General features: G+C 42.1%; 1 protein-coding gene across 3 annotated transcripts in view; it reads right to left on the reverse strand.

Annotated features, from left to right (window-relative positions):
• The window catches only part of MTCL3 (MTCL family member 3), a 132,596-nt gene that overhangs the window by 84,410 nt on the left and 35,309 nt on the right, over positions 1-12,877 (reverse strand). The gene's annotated exons all lie outside the window — the stretch shown is intronic.

The following is a 12,877-nucleotide window of genomic DNA, read 5'->3' on the forward strand; positions in this document are numbered from 1 at the left end:
AATAGAAACCAAAGGTACGTCCCCATGAATACCCTTACATCCCCAGCTCAACACAGACATTGCTCTCCAGTCCAAGACTGGGTTGTGAGACTGCAACCATGGCAATCCCAGTACCAAATCGTCATGTAAATTATACAGCACCAGGAAACGAATAATCTCCTGGTGATCCGGATTGATACGCATGGTTACTTGTGTCCAGTATTGTGGTTTATTATTAGCCAATGGGGTGGAGTCAATCCCCTTCAGAGGAATAAGAGTCTCCAAAGGCTCTAAATCAAAACCACAACGATTGGCAAAGGACCAATCCATAAGACTCAGAGCGGCGCCAGAGTCAACATAGGCGTCCGTGGCAATGGATGACAAAGAGCAAATCAGGGTTACAGACAAAATAAACTTAGACTGAATGGTGCCAATGGAAACAGACTTATCAAGCTTCTTTGTACGCCTAGAGCATGCCGATATAACATGAGTAGAATCCCCACAATAGAAACACAATCCATTCTTCCGTCTAAAATTCTGTCGCTCGCTCCTGGACAGAATTCTATCACACTGCATACTTTCAGGCGTCTTTTCCATAGACACCGCCAGATGGTGCACCGGTTTGCGCTCCCGCAGACGCCTATCAATCTGAATAGCCATTGTCATGGACTCATTCAGACCTGCAGGCAAAGGGAACCCCACCATAACATCCTTAACGGCATCAGAGAGACCTTCTCTGAAAGTTGCCGCCAAGGCGCACTCATTCCACTGAGTAAGCACAGACCATTTACGGAATTTTTGGCAGAAAACTTCAGCTTCGTCTTGCCCCTGAGATAGTGCCATCAAAGTTTTTTCTGCCTGAAGTTCCAAATGAGGTTCCTCATAAAGCAAGCCCAAGGCCAGAAAAAACGCATCCACATCGCGTAACGCAGGATCCCCTGCTGGCAATGAGAAGGCCCAATCTTGAGGGTCACCCCTGAGCAAGGAAATCACAATCCTAACCTGCTGAGCAGGGTCTCCAGCTGAACGAGACTTCAGGGACAAATAAAGCTTACAATTATTTCGGAAATTCTGGAAGCTAGCTCTATTCCCTGTGAAGAACTCCGGCAAAGGAATTCTCGGCTCAGATACCGGAGCATGTACCACAAAATCTTGTAAATTTTGTACTTTCGTGATGAGATTATTCAAACCCGCAGTTACACTCTGGAGATCCATTATTGTCAGGTGCACACAGAGCATACAGAGATTAGGAGGAGAGAGAGAAAAAAGACTGCAGCAAGGCAGACTGGAGGAAAAAAAAAAAAAAAAATTCCAGCAGACTTCTTATAACTCTCCTTTCTCAACCTGGGTCTTTAACACTTTATTGGCCGGTCAAACTGTCATGATCTCTGCAGGCAGAGATCATAGCAAGCCTATAGAGGGACAAGCTCTCGGAAGATGGAACTATACTGACCATGAACTAAGCCTGCCGCGCAACTAGAAATAGCCAGGTAGCATTTCCTATTTATCGCTAGATGCCCAGCTCTGGCCTAAGACCTAAATAGCTAGCAGAGGGAAATATAAGACCTGGCTCACCTCTAGAGAAATATTCCAAAGAAGACAGTAGCCCCCCACATATAATGACGGTGAGTTCAGATGAAACAACAAACGCAGCAGGAAAATAGTCTTAGCAAATTTGAGGTCCGCTTACTAGATAGCAGAAGACAGATAGTATACTTTCATGGTCAGCAGAAAAACACTAACAAAACACCATCCAGAGATTACCTTAAACTCTGGCATTAACTCATAACGCCAGAGTAGCAATCCCTGATCAACGAGAGCTTTCCAGACACAGTAACAAAACTTCAGCTGTGAACTGGAACAAATAGGCAAAACAAAACATGGACAAAAGTCCAACTTATCTAGTAGTTGTCTAGAAGCAGGAACAAGCACTGAGAGGCATCAGATAACATTGTTGACCGGCAAGAAACCACCAGAGAAATGAGCTTAAATAGCGACACCCACTACTGATGGAATCAGGTGAAACAGGAAAGAGGATGACAAGTCCAATTCCACAAGCGGCCACCGGGGGAGCCCAGAATCCAAATTCACAACAAGGATCCCCTGGCGCCAATGCGAAGGCCCAATCTTGAGGGTCACCACGCAAAAAGGAAATAATAATCCTAACTTGCTGAACGGCATCACCAGAGGAACGAGGTTTCAAAGAAAGAAACAACTTACAATTGTTCTTAAAATTTAGGAACCTAGATTTATCTCCAGAAAACAACTCCGGAATAGGTATCCTAGGCTCAGACATAGGACTGTGAACAACAAAATCCTGAATACTCTGAACTCTAGCAGCAAGATGATCCAGACTGGAAGCCAAGCTCTGGACATCCATGTCAGCAGCTGAACTAAGAGCCACACCAAGATTAAGAGGAGGAGAGAAGCTAGCACAGCAGCTAGACACACGGCAACAACAAGAAAAAAAAAAAAATGTCTCAAGGCTTCTTTTCTCCTGCTTCTGCCATGCAATTAACACTTTGCGGGCCGGCTGTACTGTTATGATCCCTAGTGGCTGAGGATCACAAATAGATCAGCAAGTGATTAAACTAAGGACGAGCTCTAGGGAGATGGTAACTGGACTGATCGCAAATCTGAACCTATCCAAAACAACTAGAGGTAGCCGGTGAACGTGCCTAAAAAATTCCTAGACGTCTCGAGCCAGCCTGAGGAACTAGCTACCCCTAAAGAGAAAGACCTCGCTTGCCTCCAGAGAAATAATCCCCAAAGATATAGAAGCCCCCAACAAATATTAACGGTAAAGTAAGAAGAAGGCACATACATAGGGATGAAATCAGATTCAGCAAAAGAGGCCCACTAGAACTAGAAAGCAGAAAATAGAGCAGGGGTCTATGCGATCAATAAAAAACCCTTACAAAATATCCATCCTGAGATTTCAAGAACCCACACACCAACTAACGGTGTGTGGGGAGAAACTCAGCCCACTAGAGCAACCAGCAAGCGAGGGAATTACTTTTTAGCAAGCTGGAACAGAAAACATGATAAACACTGCTGATCAAAAAATGAGCAAACAAAACTTAGCTTATCCTGGATGGACTGGGAGCAAGGTAGTCAGAAGGAATCTGAGTAGCACTGATTACATCGACAGCCGGCAACAAGTGGAAGTAAAACAGAGCTATATAGGAACCTCTCAGAGGATAACGAACCAGCTGATAGCCAGAGACCAGCAGGATAACAGGCAAAGCCACCAGGGGGAGCCCAAAGCAAAAGTCACACCATACCACCAGTGACCACAAGAGGGAGCCTGAACACAGAGTTCACAACAGAGAAGGTGCTGTCGTCAGATAAGAAAAAAATGGAGATCTTTGGCATTAACTCAACTCGCCGTGTTTGGAGGAAGAGAAATGCTGCCTATGACCCAAAGAACATTGTCCCCACTGTCAAGCATGGAGGTGGAAAAATTATATTTTGAGGGTGTTTCTCTGCTAAGGGCACAGGACTACTTCACTGCATCAATGGGAGAATGGATGGAGCCATGTACTGTAAAATCCTGAGTGACAACCTCTTTCTCCCCACCACAACATTAAAAATGGGTCGTGGATGGGTCTTCCAGCAAGACAATAAACTAAAACATACATCCAAGGCAGCTAAGGAGTGGCTCAAAAAGAAGCACATTAAGGTCATGGAGTGGCCTAGCCAGTCTCTAGACCTTAATTCCATAGAAAACTTATGGAGGGAGTTGAAGCTCCAAGTTGCCAAGCGACAGCCTCAAAATCTTAATGATTTAGAGATGATCTGCAAAGAGGAGTGGACCAAAATTCCTCCTGACATGTGCGCAAATCTCACCATCAACTACAAAAAGAATCAGACTGCTGTGCTTGCCAACAAGGGTTTTGCCACCTAGTATTAAGTCTTGTTTGCCAGAGGGATCAAATACTTATTTCTCACTGCAAAATGCAATTAAATGTATATAATTTATACAATATGATTTTCTAGATTTTATTTTTGATATTCTATCTCAATGTTATAATTAACCTAACTTTAAAATTATAGACTGTTCGTGTCTTCATCAGTTGGCAAACTTACACAATCAGCAGGGGATCAAATACGGTACTTATTCCCCCCCCCCCCCCTTCCCCGTCTGTGTGAACTTGCTTGAAAACAAACTTTAATCTACACGCTTTCCCTATTATAATGACATATTAGGAAACAGGTCAGTAAGTGTTCTCATGGGGACACATTAGCAGGACAAAGATCTATAATTTACAGATAGCATACAGTGTTTTTTCTATTTTACTTGTCTTTCCAAGAGATTTGACCTCAGATGCACTGGTCACTTTGTGTGCCATCCTTTCACCATCCACCCAAGAGAAAACTGTTGGCATAATGCATTTTGGGTGTAGTCTGTGTTTCAGAGGTTTTCACACTTGTTCTTGTAATGATTCCACTTCTTAGGAAATGCTTTACATCATTGCATTTCTTATCTGCTTTTTCAATTTTTTTAATTACAATACATGTACCATATTTTTTTTTCCTAAACATTTACATGTTACCGTAAATGCTGATACAGGGTAAATCAATTTTCAAGAAACTTTTCAGAATAAGATGCCATTGATTACATGAGGAATAACAATATTTCTGGCCATAATATGACTTGTAGCCTGCAATTTTACCAGTTTTCCACTGTAAGCTCTTATCTCTAATATTCAGTTGTTTCGGAGCAAGTTGGTGCAGACTTGTTGCTATGATGCCTCCTATAGAAATCACAACATACAGTGATAGATTCCTCATTTTTTTCCCTTTGGTGTCACACAGACAGAAGCAGCAGAGGCATAGAAAAAATTATATACAAGTACTGAGCAGTGCAGCTATGAATCCAGCTCTGGTATAACTCAGTTATAATCCGTAGCCTCTGTTTCTCTACTACTCGCTTGGCTTCTTACAACTCCTCCCCCCTCCCTTTATGGACACCAAACTGACCTGGCACAATCTGTCTTGTTTTGAGCAGATGTGCATACATACACAAGCGAAGGTTGGGGATCTCACTGTCACGACAGTAGCATACAAAACTTTGCCACCTTGGATCCTTAGAGACCCACCACATCAGTTACCACACTGCTATGAGTGTTCACTGGAACTACCATTAGGCGCCTGCTGACTCTAATGTAGCGTACATAATTGCGTCCTCTTCACCTCAGATGGCACCTGCCGATATCAATGGTGAGCTTTGAGCTCCCTCGACTGGAATCTTGAGGACTCCCTCACTGAGTTGTTGAGTCCCTGCTCTCACCCTACCCACGCCTCTGGTGAGTAACAAAACGCTGGGAAACCAATCAGACCAAGATCTCAATGGACCATCCCTAGTCTTTCATAGTCTTACACAATATGCGGGAAGGTCTCCAGGTCCTGTGGGGCCATTATACTGTATGCAGCACTTTGTGGGGCCATTATACTGTACGGATAACTTTTTTGGCCATTACACTGTATGGAGAACTATGTGGGTCCACATACTGTATGTAGCACTATGTGAGGCTTTTATACGGTATGGAGCACTATGTGGGGCCCATTATACTGTATTGAGCACAATGTGGGGCCATTATACTGTGTGGAACAGTATGTGATGCTGTTATACTGCATGGACCAGTATTTGAGGCCCATTATACTGTATGGAGCACAATGCAAGGATATTATACTGTATAGAGCATTATCTGAGTCCATTATACTGTATGGAGTGCTATCTGATTCCATTGTACTGTATGGAGCACTATTTGAGACCCTTTATAAGGCATGGACCAGAATTTGAGGCCCATTATACTACATGGAGCACAATGCAGGGATATTATACTGTATAGAGCACTATCTGAGTCCATTATACTGTATGGAGTGCTAGCTGATTCTATTATACTGTATGGAGCACTATGGTGTGGTCATTATACTATATGGAGCACAATGTGGGGCCTTTATACTGTATGGAGCACTATGTGAGGCCATTATACCGTATGGAACACTATGTGGGGCCCATTATACTATATGGAGCACAATGTGGGACCATTATACTGTATGGAGCACAATGTGGGGCCATTATCCTGTATGGAAAACTATGTGGGACCATTATACTGTTTGGAACACAATGTGGGACCATTATACTGTATGGAACACTATGAGGGGCCAATATACTGGATTAAGCACTATGAGAGGCACTTTATAAGGCATGTACCAGTATTTGGGGCCCATTATACTGTATGGAGCATAATGTGGGGCCATTATACTCTATGAAGCACTATGTGAGGCCATTATTCTCTATGGAGCACTATGTGAAGCTATTATACTGTATGGAGCACATTGGGGGCCAATATACTGTATGGAACACTATGTGAGGCCATTATCCAGTATGGATCACTATGTGAGGCAATTATACCATATGGAGCACTATGTAGGGTCCATTATCCTGTATGGAGAACACTCTGGGACAATTATACTGTATGGAAAACTATGTGGGGCCATTATACTGTATGGAGAACTATGCGAGGGCCTTTACACTGAATGTAACAGTATGTAGGGCCCATTATACTGTATAAAGCACAATGCAGGGCCATTATATTGTATGGAGCACAACGTGGGACCATTGTACAGGTATGAAGAACTAAGAGAGGCCATTATACTGTATGAAGCACTATGTGAGGCCATTATACAGTATGGAGCACTATGTGGGGCCCATTACACAGTATGGAGCAAAATGTTGAGCCATAATACAGTATGGAGAACTATGTTGGATCATTATACTGTATGGAGCACTTTTTTGTGGCTATTACACTGTAAGGAGCACTATGTGGAGTCATATACTGCATGGAACACTATGCGCAGCCATTATACTGCATGGAGCACTATGTGAGGCTATAATATTGTGTGAAGCACTATATGGTGCTGTTTATACTGTATGGAGCACTATGTGGTACTCATTATACTGTATGGAGCACTATGTGGGACCATTGTAGTGTGTGCAGCAATATAGGAACCCATTAAACTGTGTGGGTCACTATGTTTGGACATTATTCTGTAAGGAGGACTATGTGGTGCCTATTATACTGTATAAAGAATTATGTGGGGCCATTCAACTGTATGGAGGACTTTTTGTGGCCATAATACTGTATGGAGCACTATGTGGGGCCCATTATACAAAACAGAGCAATATGGGGTCATTATACTGTATGGAGCACTATGTGGGGCCATTATACTGTATGGAGCACTTTTTGTGGCCATTATACTGTATGGAGCACTATGTGCGGCCATATACTATAGGAAGCACTAAGTGAGGCCATTATATTGTATGGAGCATTATGTCAGGCTATAATATTGCATAGAGCACTACATTGGGCCCATTATGCTGAATGGAACAGCATGTAGGGAACATTATTCTGTATGGAGCATAATGTGAGGCCATTATACTGTATGGAGCGCTATATGAGCCCATTATACTGTATGGATCACTTTATGCAAGGCCATTATACTGTGGGGCACAATGTGGGGTCATTATAATATATGGAGCACAATGTGGGATCATTATACTGTATGGAGCACTATGTGGGGCCATTATACCGTATGGAGCACTTTTTGTGGCCATTATACTGTATGGAGCACTATGTGGGGCCATATACTGTAGGAAGCACTAAGTGAGGCCATTATACCGTATGGAGCACTATGTGAGCTCATTATACTGTATGGAGCACTTTATGCTAGGCCATTACACTGTGGGGCACAATGTGGGGTCATTATAATATATGGAGCACAATGTGGGATCATTTTACTGTATGGAACACTATGTGGGCCATTATACTGTATGGAGCACTATGTGGGGCCATTATACTGTATGGAACACTTTTTGCGGCCATTATACTGCATGGAGCACTATGTGGGGCCATTATACTGTATGGAACACTTTTTGCGGCCATTATACTGCATGGAGCACTATGTGGGGTCATATACTGCATGTAGCACTATGTGTGGCTATTATACTGTGTGGGGCACTATATGGTGATTTTTATACCGTATGGAGCACTATGTGGGGCCATTAGACTGTATTAAGCACTTTTTGTGGCCAATAAACTGCATGGAGCAATACATGGCGCTATTATACTGTATGGATAACTAACCTCAAAGAGTATATACCATGCCTAGATCCATGGCACTTTCAAACATTACATAAATCAAAAAAATAGACGGAAAGCTATATGCCATAAAATTACGGTACTTGAAAATTTTTATTGATACAATATTAAAAGATTCAACATAAAACCAGTTAGTAAGGGGACAGCAATATGCAAAAAAACAGCCAAAAGAAGGTACACAAATTACAGGTGAATCATCACCTTTAAGAATGGAGCTGCTTTTAGAATTAAAGTGAAGATTAAATATTTATAGATTTGTGGATCAATGAAGCTTCCAAAATTTTTTTATATATCATACATAGCAAAGAAGTCAAAATATAATAAGCCCCATAACAGTGTTTGTAATATCCTTATACTGTATACAGTATTCCATTGTCAATCCATATTAATAGTAACTGCCTCCACGTGATTCAGCCACAAAAAAAATATGAAAGAGTTTTCACTTAGTGCCTAAGGCCTGCGTCACACTAGCAGTATTTGGTCAGTATTTTACATCAGTATTTGTAACCCAAAACCAGGAGTGGAACAATTAAAGGAAAGGTATAATAGAAACATATGCACCACTTCTGCATTTATCACCCACTCTTGGTTTTGGCTTACACATACTGATGTAAAATACTGACCAAATACTGCTAGTGTGACGGCAGCCTAATTGTGATGTATGAAGCAAAAAAATCCATAAAAAGGGGGCATGATAGTAAGGAACAGGGATAGGAAACCTTAAGGATGGCGGTAAAGATAGTAAGTACTGTACCTTTAACCCCTTCACGACATGCCCCGTACTAGTACGGCGCATGTCGTGTCTCCCCCTTTGATGTGGGCTCCCGCGCTGAGCCCACATCAAAGTCGCGACATGTCAGCTGTTTTGTACAGCTGACGTGCGCGCAATAGCGGCAGGTGGAATTACGATCCACCTGCCGCTATTAACCAGTTAAATGCTGCTGTCAAGCGCTGACAGCGGCATTTAACTACCGCTTCCGGCCGCGCGGCAGGAAATGAGCGCATCGCCGACCCCCGTCACCGACCCCCGTCACATGATCGGGGGTCAGCGATGCGTCGGGATAGTAACCATAGAGGTCCTTGAGACCTCTATGGTTACTGATGCCGGCTAGCTGTGAGCAAGCCTGCAATTCAGCTACATGGCAGCAATCTGATCAGAATCGCCCGATCTATCAATAAAAAAAAGGATTAACCTGATCGCTAAACAGCATAGTGAGACAAAAATTCGAAACGCCAGAATTACGTTTTTTTGCTCGCCGCGATATTGCATTAAAATGCAATAACGGGCGATCAAAAGAATGAATCTGTACAAAAGTGGTATCATTAAAAATGTCAGCTCAGCACGCAAAAAATAAGCCCTCACCCGACCCCAGATCACGAAAAATGGAGACGCTACGGGTATTGGAAAATGGCGCAATTTTTTTTTTTTAGCAAAGTTTTGAATTTTTTTTTCACCACTTAGATAAAAAATAACCTAGACATGTTTGGTGTCTATGAACTCGCAATGACGTGGAGAATTACAGTGGCAGGTCAGTTTTAGCATTTAGTGAACCTAGCAAAAAAGCCAAACAAAAAACAAGTGTGGGATTGCACTTTTTTTGCAATTTCACCACACTTGGAATTTTTTCCCTGTTTTCTAGTACAAGACATGGTAAAACCAATGGTGTCGTTCAAAAGTACAGCTCGTCCCGCAAAAAATAAGCCCTCACATGGCCATATTGATGGAAAAATAAAAAAGTTATGGCTCTGGGAAGGAGGGGAGCAATAAACGAAAACGCAAAAGGGATGCAGCGTGAAGGGGTTAAATGACTGTGGCGTTTCGCGTTTAAGTTTCTTCCAATGCACACTCCCACTACTCAGAGCAACAGAATCAGGCTAAGGCTTCTTTCACATCTCCGTCGGTACGGGGCCGTTGCTAAGCGTCGGCGCGACGTACCGACGGATGTTGTGAAAATTCGGCACAACGTGGGCAGTGGATGCAGTTTCTCAATGCATCCGCTGCCCATTCTAAAGTCCCGGGGAGGAGGGGGCGGAGTTCCGGCCGTGCATGCGCGGTAGGTAATGGCGGATGCCATTTGAACGTCACGATCTGTCGGCAATACAAGTCTATGGGAAAAAAACGCATCCTGCGGGCACATTTGCAGGATGCGTTTTTTTCTCCAAAACAACGCATTGCAACGGAGGCCAAATGACGCAAGTGTGAAAGTAGCTGATTACTGAACTGCATTCGTGTTCTGGACTATTTTATCCTTTGTGTGGTGGATCGTATATGGACCTTTCATATTTTTGCCTAAATAAAGGTCTTGGAATTGTTTACTATACTCTTGCTCTGTTAATTGTGTGGTACCGGAGAAGGACCCCGTGACAGTCCCAGTCACAGACTGGACAGCAGAGCTGTCAATCAAGGCACTGACAGCCCAGCAAGCCCACTACAGTATTGGACAGCCAGGCTGACAATCAAGACACAGACAGCTCAGCAACCAGTTTCAATAGAACAGCATAGCAATCATTCACTGGAATTGTGACAGTACCCCCTCTTCTGGGGGGGGGGGGGCACCAGACCCCAGGTTTCTCAGGAAACCTGTGATGGAAGGCCCTAACCAGATGAACGACATTGACAGCTCAAGCAGGGACCCAAGATCTCTCTTCCGGTCCATAACCTCTCCAATGAATGAGATACTGGAGGGAATTACAGACTTTCAGGGAATCAATAATCGTTTGAACTTCAAACTTCAAACTGTCATTGACAGAAACTGGAGGAGGTGGAGATGAAGGAGCCAAAACAGAAGGGACAAACTCTTTTAGCATTGATTTATGAAATACATTTGGAATGCGAAGAGATGGAGGGAGTTTTAATCTGAAAGCCACTGGGTTAACTACCTCCAAAATCTCATAAGGACCAATAAACTTAGGACTCGACTTGGCTGATGGCACTTTCAATTTAATACTTTTGGAAGAAAGCCAGACCTTATCCCAACCTTGAATCTTGGACCCCCTGAACGTTTCCTATCGGCCTTCCGTTTCTGGCAACACTGGGCTACCTCAATAGTTCTCGGACCATGTCCAAGCTTTTAAGTTTGGCCCTCTGTGTATTTGAGTTTGACATCCCTGCTGTAGAGGGATTTAAGAGTGAAGGTTGGGGTATCTCTGCAATCTGTCAGACGGAGTGGTTTCTGCCAAGTCTGCCCAAGGTAGTCTTTTTGAGCTCGTGGCCTCTTACAGTCGTGATAGGAATTTCTCCCCTAATATGGTGAAATTAGCATCTGCCTCATGGTTTTTGCCCTCCTCTGGTCAACATTCTAAGTTATAGGCTAAACTTGATAGACTTATGCCTACTTTTGACCTTAAAACTATGAAACTATGTATTTTAGAAATGAGTCTTATTTCCCACAAACTTGTTCCCTCTTTGTAATTTTAACAAACTGTTCTACTGTGTAACAGATTTATCTTCACATTAGATTTCCACAGGAAACATTATACTGTCTCTAACCTGTATGTGCTATTATATATATTATGAAGTGGAATGAACAGGTATTTATGTAAAATTTGGCATGTTATGATGTCAATTTTTAAGCAAAGGACACATAAAAAATGTTATAATTTGCCCGAATTGTAAATATTTACATTCTTTGCATTTAGTAGACAGGTTTTGCACATAACCATTTCCCAACACAGGAAAAACAAATCATATTTTTGAAAACATTTTAAAGCTACTGTATTGTAAAGAAATTAACTTGTATATAGTTATATCATTTATTACTAATTACAGTAACTACCATTGCCTTTAGTGGGTAATGACCGTGCATGTAACTTCTCCACTGATATTTGGAACCAGCAACAGCCTCTGTTTGAAGACTTCCATTGAAGGAGGACTCACCACCTCTCGGTTTTGTGATGCCCATGAAAAAAATAGACAGCACTCAGACTATATTATTACATAGGGCTTTTCAGATGGCAGATTGTTCACATGGATCGAATGTCCGCCTGAAAAAAAATCCCAGCATGTACTGTCCTTTTCAATTTTTCAGATGTGGCTCACCTATTTAAGTCTATGAGTGTGCAATAAAATATCAAATCCCACACGGATCAACTATACAGCATCTGATTTTTATGGATATATTGCCATTCTTTACCATACAGATGACAATACAGATGAAAATTGGACAATGTCTTAATGTTTGTTTGAACTTAGTCTTCAAATCATAATAGATACAAAGGATGTTTATGAAAGCTCTTTAAAGCAGAACAAAAAAATGTCAGTAAGTGTCAAAAAAATTCTCAACCTCGAGGTTATTCAGTTGGCCAAAAAAGGTGGTCTTTCGGAAAACGTTTCCCTATATACACAGTTAGTGTATCTGCATACATTAAGTATTTCCTGTGTTTTTTTCTGCACAGATTTGTAACATAAACTGAAGGATTTCCTAGATTCAGCAAATTAAACGAGATTAATAGAAATCTTATACACATGTTGCTTCTTTTTCCTTGCAGATTTGAAGAAGTTTCAGAACTGCAGCATGTCAATTCTTTCAGCTTTTTCATTAATGAAGGAAAAAAGGCATCAAAAATACATGGAAAAACATGTCAAAACTCACATATTTCATGCTGCGTTTTTACTGACAAAACATCAGTATTTTGCTGCACGTTTTTCTGCAGCTAGTATTGAACGTGTGCTCATAACCTTAGTTGCAAAAAAAACAAACTGTGCTTTACTCACCATCCCCAGGTGTAGC

The sequence above is a fragment of the Ranitomeya variabilis genome, chromosome 2, assembly GCF_051348905.1.
Source record: "Ranitomeya variabilis isolate aRanVar5 chromosome 2, aRanVar5.hap1, whole genome shotgun sequence".
In the NCBI taxonomy this organism is placed as follows: Eukaryota; Metazoa; Chordata; class Amphibia; order Anura; family Dendrobatidae; genus Ranitomeya; species Ranitomeya variabilis.